This window comes from Papaver somniferum, chromosome 7, assembly GCF_003573695.1.
Source record: "Papaver somniferum cultivar HN1 chromosome 7, ASM357369v1, whole genome shotgun sequence".
NCBI classification, from domain to species: Eukaryota; Viridiplantae; Streptophyta; class Magnoliopsida; order Ranunculales; family Papaveraceae; genus Papaver; species Papaver somniferum.
Window position 1 is genome coordinate 184,357,592 of NC_039364.1, and position 7,534 is coordinate 184,365,125.

At 36.2% G+C, this 7,534-nt stretch overlaps 1 long non-coding RNA gene across 4 annotated transcripts; it reads right to left on the bottom strand.

Annotated features, from left to right (window-relative positions):
* Window positions 1-3,674: 3,674 nt before the first annotated feature.
* LOC113293210 lies at window positions 3,675-7,168 on the bottom strand. Of its 4 annotated transcripts, none has more exons than XR_003332121.1 (5): window positions 6,896-7,168; window positions 5,598-5,727; window positions 4,767-5,132; window positions 4,392-4,542; window positions 3,675-4,283 (listed from the first exon to the last, which is right to left on the bottom strand). It is a non-coding gene; the product is annotated as an uncharacterized LOC113293210 (long non-coding RNA). The 4 variants fall into 4 exon arrangements; XR_003332120.1 differs by having other exon boundaries at window positions 4,967-5,209; XR_003332119.1 differs by having other exon boundaries at window positions 4,767-5,209.
* Between the last annotated feature and the right edge of the window lie 366 nt (window positions 7,169-7,534).

Here is a 7,534-nt window from a genome sequence, read left to right on the forward strand (position 1 = left end):
ATTACATAAAATTGGGAAGAGTGCCTTGGGACCCGCGCCCATTGGTCGGCCGGCCATGCCACGGCCATTGCCGGTCCCACACTCCCATTCCCTATTTCATATTTTAATTTATGTCTCTCATCTCATGGAAGTTCTCTAATTTCGCCAAACTCTCCAGTTTCATGGAATTTCCCTTAAATCAGAGAAAAATACATAAAATCACATAAAACTGGGAAAACCATGTGGGACCGCGTGTCAGCCGGCCGTCCATACCCTAGCCGTGGTCGGTCCCACACCTTGTGATTCCTTGTTTATTTATTATTTTCATCATCTCATGTATTTTTGCCGGTTTCAGCAAATCCATGGATTTTGCATATTTTCTCCAAATGTTGCTCAAACGTGCATCAAAAAATATCAAAATTCTCAGGACTGAAGCACGGACACTGTGGTGACACGGGCACATCCCCTTGACCGACCAAGGGTGACCCTGAGGCTTGCAAACAGCTGGTCCCACATGTTTTAATGATTTTAACCTAATTTGCTCAGTTGCTCATATTAGGTTCGAACGCTTTCCAAACAATTTGAAGTTCGCTCAAACGACCATCTACTGGTCCCACGACCATCAAGATCCGGTCTCATGACCTTTTGGTCGGCCCCTCATATTTTCTACATCAGGTTTTATGATTTGTTGCTCACACGAGCATTATTTCAGTAAATGATTAAACTAGCATTTAATCATTCTTTCACCAACTGGTCCTCAAGAGACTTTGGTATTTTTTGCTCATTCGAGCATCTGGGCTTTATATGGTGAACCCGTCATCCCATGTAGTGGGTCCCGTGTTGATTTGCAATAAATCATCATTTCGTAAAATTAGGGTTTTGAATCGAGAGCTCTGCAGAAACGTGATTTTGTGCAGATTCGAACACTCTGGTAGTTTTATGTTGATTCCATGATTGATATTCATATTTATTTTGCTCGACCCAGCAGTCAGTAACTTAAATTAATATTTTATTTGGTCCAGCTACCAACAATTCATCAAAAGAACAATATTTGCTCGAACTAGCAATATTCTCTCGAACCGTCAATATTTACTCAATTAGCAATGTTCGCTCAGACTAGCAATATTTTCTCGAATCAAAGAATATTAGTTCAACTATCAATATTCAACAATATTAGCAACACAGTTTTGCTCGTCTTAGGTTATGATGATACCTCGTCTCAGCAGACACATTAAATTCATGAGTTTCGAAATATTTGCTAATCATGTTCAACTCAGCAATACATGGACTCATCGTCCCATAAAGTCAGTAACTGACTCCAAGATCACGAGATTTCAATCGTGTCACATGGGGGGATACTAACTAGGGTTTTGGTCTGGCAGTCTACGGCACGTGTGTTCACCCACGATGAGAATGTGAGCAAGTCATGCAATCAGTTGGAAGAGTCAGCAAAGTAGAGGGTGGAAAGTTAACCAAGTCTCCGCATGATGAGTAATTGGTTTTAACATGATTTCCCCATTTCCCACTCTCTGATTCCAGCAACTGTCACACTTCATGGGATCATGGTGTTTTCAACTACGGCATTATAAAATGTCTCTGAATCCTGATTGAAAAGACAGAAGTTTTCGAACACTCGAACAACATTCGCCAAGACGAGCAATTTCTCATCAAAGTTCATACAAACAATCTTTCGTCTACAGGAACTCACATAAATTACTCTCAATTGAGAAAAATTCAATCATTCAGAGCATTTTCATGCTGAATTCACAACACACCTACAATCTCAGATCACCATTGATCTCACGTATTTCTCAGCTTCCCTCCTACAGATCAACTCATCCTCTCTTGTGACCGAATTGACTCTGGAACGACCATTGTTCTTGGTTTAGGCTGGGGTCTTACAGATTGATTTCTCGAACTTAAAGCACTCCCTTATTGCAGTGCATTTGTGTGAGGTTCAACATTTCGCTCGGTTCAAGGAGTCTCCACACGGTCGACTCTTCAATTCCATAAAAACCATCAAATCGTTTTGCCCCATCTACAACTGTGCAACTGCAATCACAGTGAGATTGTGTGGAAATAGCTAGGTGATATGTTTTGTTTCAAAAATCCAAGATCATTTGAGGAGATACTTACATTTGCTAAGTAAAGGAGCCCTGCAGTTAAGGAAATATGGTTGACTTCTGCTTTTATAACTTTGAGAGAGTTATGGTTTATGAGAAATAAATGTGTTTACGAAAATGAAAGCTTCAATGATCAAGTTCTCAATGCTAGAATTCTTAAACTTACAGTTGAGAGTGAAGTAAGAACGAAAGGGAAAATGTGGAACATAACATATGACTTAAAATTTTTGAAACATTTTAACATGAGTTGTAGAAGAACTGTTTCCACAAAAATTCAAGAAAGTTATTTCTTCCTTCCAGTCAGTTCTCAGATTCTACTCTGCTGTGATGGTGCTTCAAAAGGGAAACCTGGTAATTCAGGGTATGGTTTTTATTGGAAGAAATTCAGAGGGGGGATGTATTGTTGCTTTGGCAGGAGGACTGGGAGTGGCAACAAACTACTATGCAGAAGATATGGCCTTACTATGTGCTGGAGAATGGTCTATCAAGAATGGGAAACTGGAAGTCATCTTCAGAATTGATTCAAAAGCAGTTATCACAGCTTTTACATCAGGTCATATACCATGATTTGCTGTCACCAGATGGAGTAAAATCATTGAAAAGTTGCATTTCTTGAGTTTTGTTCACAGCTACATAGAAGTGAACTTCTCTGCAGATTCAATGGCTAAGAAAGGAGCTAATATGGAAAGAGGAGAAACTGTTATATTCACAAGAAGACCACCATTTCTACACAACATGGAAGTTGAAAATCAACTGTACTATAGATTTTACTAAAATGAGCTCTTTGTATATCTCCAAAAATGGAGCGTTTCTTGTTTTTACTTCTTTATGGTTTTCTTTTTCGTGGAAATTTTAGTAATTTTGTAATCCCCTTTTAAAATTAATAAAATTTGTATTGTTGAGCAAAAGAATATTACTCATTAGACCATGTGTTAGAGGGAAAATTTTTGTTCCCTTAAAATATTATGTGAGTATAAAATCGTGCATGTATAATGCATATAAATTCAAGCCAAATGGAAAACAAAGAAAATTATTTCTCCATCGAAAGACTAATTCATGATAACGATAATTTTTGTTTATTACTCTTCACAAACTTTAAGTTTAATTTAAAAAGCATCGAGATAAGAGTTCCCGATAGGATAAACAATTTCCCTACCGAAAACTCTTTTTTCACATGTTCCCCTAAGCATTTATTTCCCTTCCACATCTCTACTTTTAGGATTTGAGTTATGCAATTCCGAAATTTGCTACTATATTAGGTTTGAACGTGGCTTGAATGTTCATATAAGTAAAGGTACAAATTTCATAATTGGCATGACCTTCGTGAGGGCAGTATTCATTGTATATGTTACCTGATAGCGAGTGATATACTAATCATAATTTAATTTAGCTTTCAAAAGCCTCCTAAGAATGATATATTTTTTTAGTCATAACAATTGAAAAAGAGACAACCATCAATGCTTCCTCACATGGGGGAGGTTGGGGTTCGAACCCTGTAATTGCCTTAAAATTCCTAAACGAAGAAATGAAGAAATAGTGTAGGGACCACTGTTCAATGTATCAAAACAAAAGGAAAAAAGAAGACCACCTAAACTATTAGAGGTCTTTAAGTATCAGCTTAATCATTTTAACATTAAAAATATCATACCTCGCCAATTTAAATGGTTTGGTAGTTCCCTCTTTGTCATTATACTAGAATATGACCTGTGCCGTAACGGCCCGAAATATAGCCTTCTGAACTGAATCCAACATCTAATCATGATATGAAATAGCCTATACATGTACTCACAAATATTATAAATAGATAATGGAAGAAACACAACCTTCACTTGATGGCATTCACTGGTCGGAGATATACATGGGTAGCCTATTACTATACAGAGGAGGACGGTCTATTACTATACAGAGGAGGTCGGTCGCCGGTCGCCAGCTTTCTACCCATCGGATAATCAATGAGACGCACCATACACTTAATGATAACACGAACTTGAACTTTGCCTTCGATACCTCAAGGTCAAGGTTATCCGTTTTGGTGTACTGTATTTTAAGCAGCACAACCTGTTAATTGATATGGATAGAATTGATATCGTCACATCACAGTAGTAGCGTTGTGCCAAAATAAAGAGCGCCTTTTCATAGGGTTGGACGACATATAGCATGATTATTTGAAAGGGACATAGCCTGGTATTAGTGAAATCAAATTCATTACATTAAAAAAAAAAATCAAACTAAACAAACTAACAGACATAAAGACTACATTAGCATTCTTTTTAAAGTAACATCACAAACCTCGTGCTCCTTGCATCACAACAGTTTTCAATTCTCCATGGAAAATAACTACGCTGGAATGCGAATACAGCAAGAGGATTCGATTTTCTCGAGGAGAACCCAGGGATGGTAACCTTTTTTCCCCGGATTTTCAGATGATGACAGAGAAACCCTGTAATCAAGAAAATAAAGATCAGACCCAAAATGGGGGGAAAATCAAGTTAAACCTAAGCCCTGAATATACCGAAATAAAAACAAAAAAAAACTAAATGAATATATACTAATTTTGGAATTCATTTTCTTAATCTATTAGAAATATAAATAAAGACTTTTTCTTCATTTGATGATCAGGAGATGACGCTTGGAAACAAAATTTCATTTGCGAGGATGACATACACTTTATAAAAAAAAATGGGAGTGCAGAAGCATCTGTCGCGCAGCTATTGTACTTAAGATTAGAGAAACACTAACTATAAAAGACGGTCAATGCTGCAACAGTGACCAAACACAATCTGAAACACAGCTGATCTCCAGTGTCAGATGTTGCTATTGTTAAGTAGGGATTGAAATAACGGATTTAACTAAATGGTCCGTACTCCAAAATGCCTTCAGGCGCTTTCCCTTGTTGAGTTGGGATTTTGATTGCAGTCAGTAATTCGACACCATCTCTTTTCCAGAAACAAAGATAGTATATCCATATGTTACATATATATATATATATATGTTGAAAAGCATCGTATTGATATTCTTTAGCATTCTGCCCTGGCAATTTGCAGATAGATCAAACCTTTATTGAATATTAATTTGAAATGATAAACCTTTATTGATACTCTTGTGACCTACAAAATTTAGCAAAACAGCCAGTAAATGAGAGAGTTGACTCATGAACTCATGGGATTCTAAAACGCAATCTTCAACGGAGAGTTGTTTGTTATGAATGTTTACCCTCCATTTTAAAATGCTAGATCAAGACAAAGATGTCGTTTAATATCTCTACAAAGATCAATGCCATTACATATATCATGATCAGTATGTGTCTGACAGTTGCAAAAAACGAACGGGTAATGCTAAGATGTTCAGTAAACTAACAGCAAGTACATATGTTATAAGGAGGGTCTTTAGTAATTTGTGTCACTTAGAAATTCAGGTCAAATATGAAAGTTGTATGCAATTTTATCAATAAAAGTACAATTGGCAATTAGGGTGTTACTGCAGAACAAACCATACCAATAGAAATGTTTCAACGATAGCTTAAGCTTCTCCCACCACTTGTTTACCGTATCCTGCCCAACATCCCAAATTGATAGCTTAAGCTTTTCTCCACCCCTGTGAACATCTTCATATTAAACATCAACACCTGAAAATGATTATTAAAAGGGCAAGAAAACTCAAGTTATACTCACACAGACCCAATTCTCTACGGTAAATATATCTTGGAACAAAGACATAATCATATTACCCACTTAACAATCCTATATTCCATCAAAAGAAAAAAAAATTAATCATCTTGTAGTTTCTAAGATGTAAAGCCAAATTATCTAAAATTATCCTGTTAGATTTGTAACAAATTAAAAATCTCATCTCTTAATAAAAGACGGACCCTTCAATACCATTCATCATTCAAGCCAAATTATCTTTGTAGTTTCTTTATCCATTCATCATTCTTAATACCTTCAATTTTCCCGAAGTATTAAAATAATGGGGAAAATATGTTGTTGTCTATGTAGTCGATTTCGGTCATTTCGGCCGAAATTTCCGCGAAATTCCGGATTTCGGTCCAAGAAGACACGATTTTGTTAATTTCGGTCGGACGAAATTTTTGCGAAAATTTCGGCCGGAATTGATTTGTCTTAGCCGGATTTTTTTTTTCTTTTTAAATTGAGTGGACTAATCTCACGCACAAAAAATTAAAAAGATTAATTCACTCACTAGTATTATTGCTTGTTGCTGTGTTTGAATTTCTTGAGCTAAAATTATTATTTGGTGTTGATGATGAGGAAGGTGAACAACCAGATTTACTAATACTATGTTTCTTTTAAGTGATTATCGATACGAGGATATAAAATATGAAACCGAGATTTTACCGAGATTTTAAAACGGAATTTTCCCGAGACAAAACTGTACCAGTATCTCGGTGTCAACTGAGACAATCCGAAATTGACTACCTTGGTTGTTCTTAAGTTAATACGCACAACGGACAAACGTTAAAGACTGACCCTTATTTTTGGCAGGTTGATTCAGAAACGATGGAGCTGTTACAGGGGAATTCTTTTAATTCTGTGAGGCGAACAATCGGAGGAGAATAAGTGGAAGAGCCCTAATTTGAGGCAGCAAAGATAAAAATGAAAAAATGAATCGAAATGTAGGCAAGTTGAAGAATTTGCAAAGAAAAATTAAAAGATAGCATTAATTAAATTCAAATTAGAAAAATTAAAAGATAGCATTAATCAAATTCAAATTTTAATTAGGTCATGAAGAAACTAATCAAATTCAAATTTGAAGAAAAATTATGAGATAATACTGACCTGGTAGTCTATAGACGTGAGAGAGTATGCTGGAAGATGATAACCTTTCTTGAGATTTATATAGGAGAAAATTTAAGGGAACGTAAGGAGTAGCTGTTCGTAACGCATCATAATTGAATAGCCGGGTATGAATCAAAGGGATTTAATGGCGCAAATCATGTTGGTGTTAATGGTTCTTGTAACCGGCAAACAATCGGGAGAACAATGAGAAAAAGGGCAAAAATCCCTAATTCATGTCTGAGGTGATGATGGGCGTTGTAACGGAAGAGGAGATTAATTGCAAGATGAAATATGGGACGTCGGATGGGGCTGAAAAAGAGGATTCATTCCCGGCCACGATTTATCTTCTGCCCTTTCTGAAGAACCGAAGCCGTCGATCATTATAAAAGACCATCCAGAGCCGTCAGATGGACAAAAACACATTTGTTTTTGTAAGATAAATGTTCTATATGGACCGTGTTTCTACTTTAGGGTGGGATCTCATATAAAACACCTTAAGGTTTTTGTACAATCTTACAAAATTAATAATCTAATTGTTATTTTTAATTTCTTTCGACGATTTGTAATCAGGACAAATTAGCTAAATTAGCATCCACAATATGGTAAATATACCACCATACTGGAACGACAATGGATATG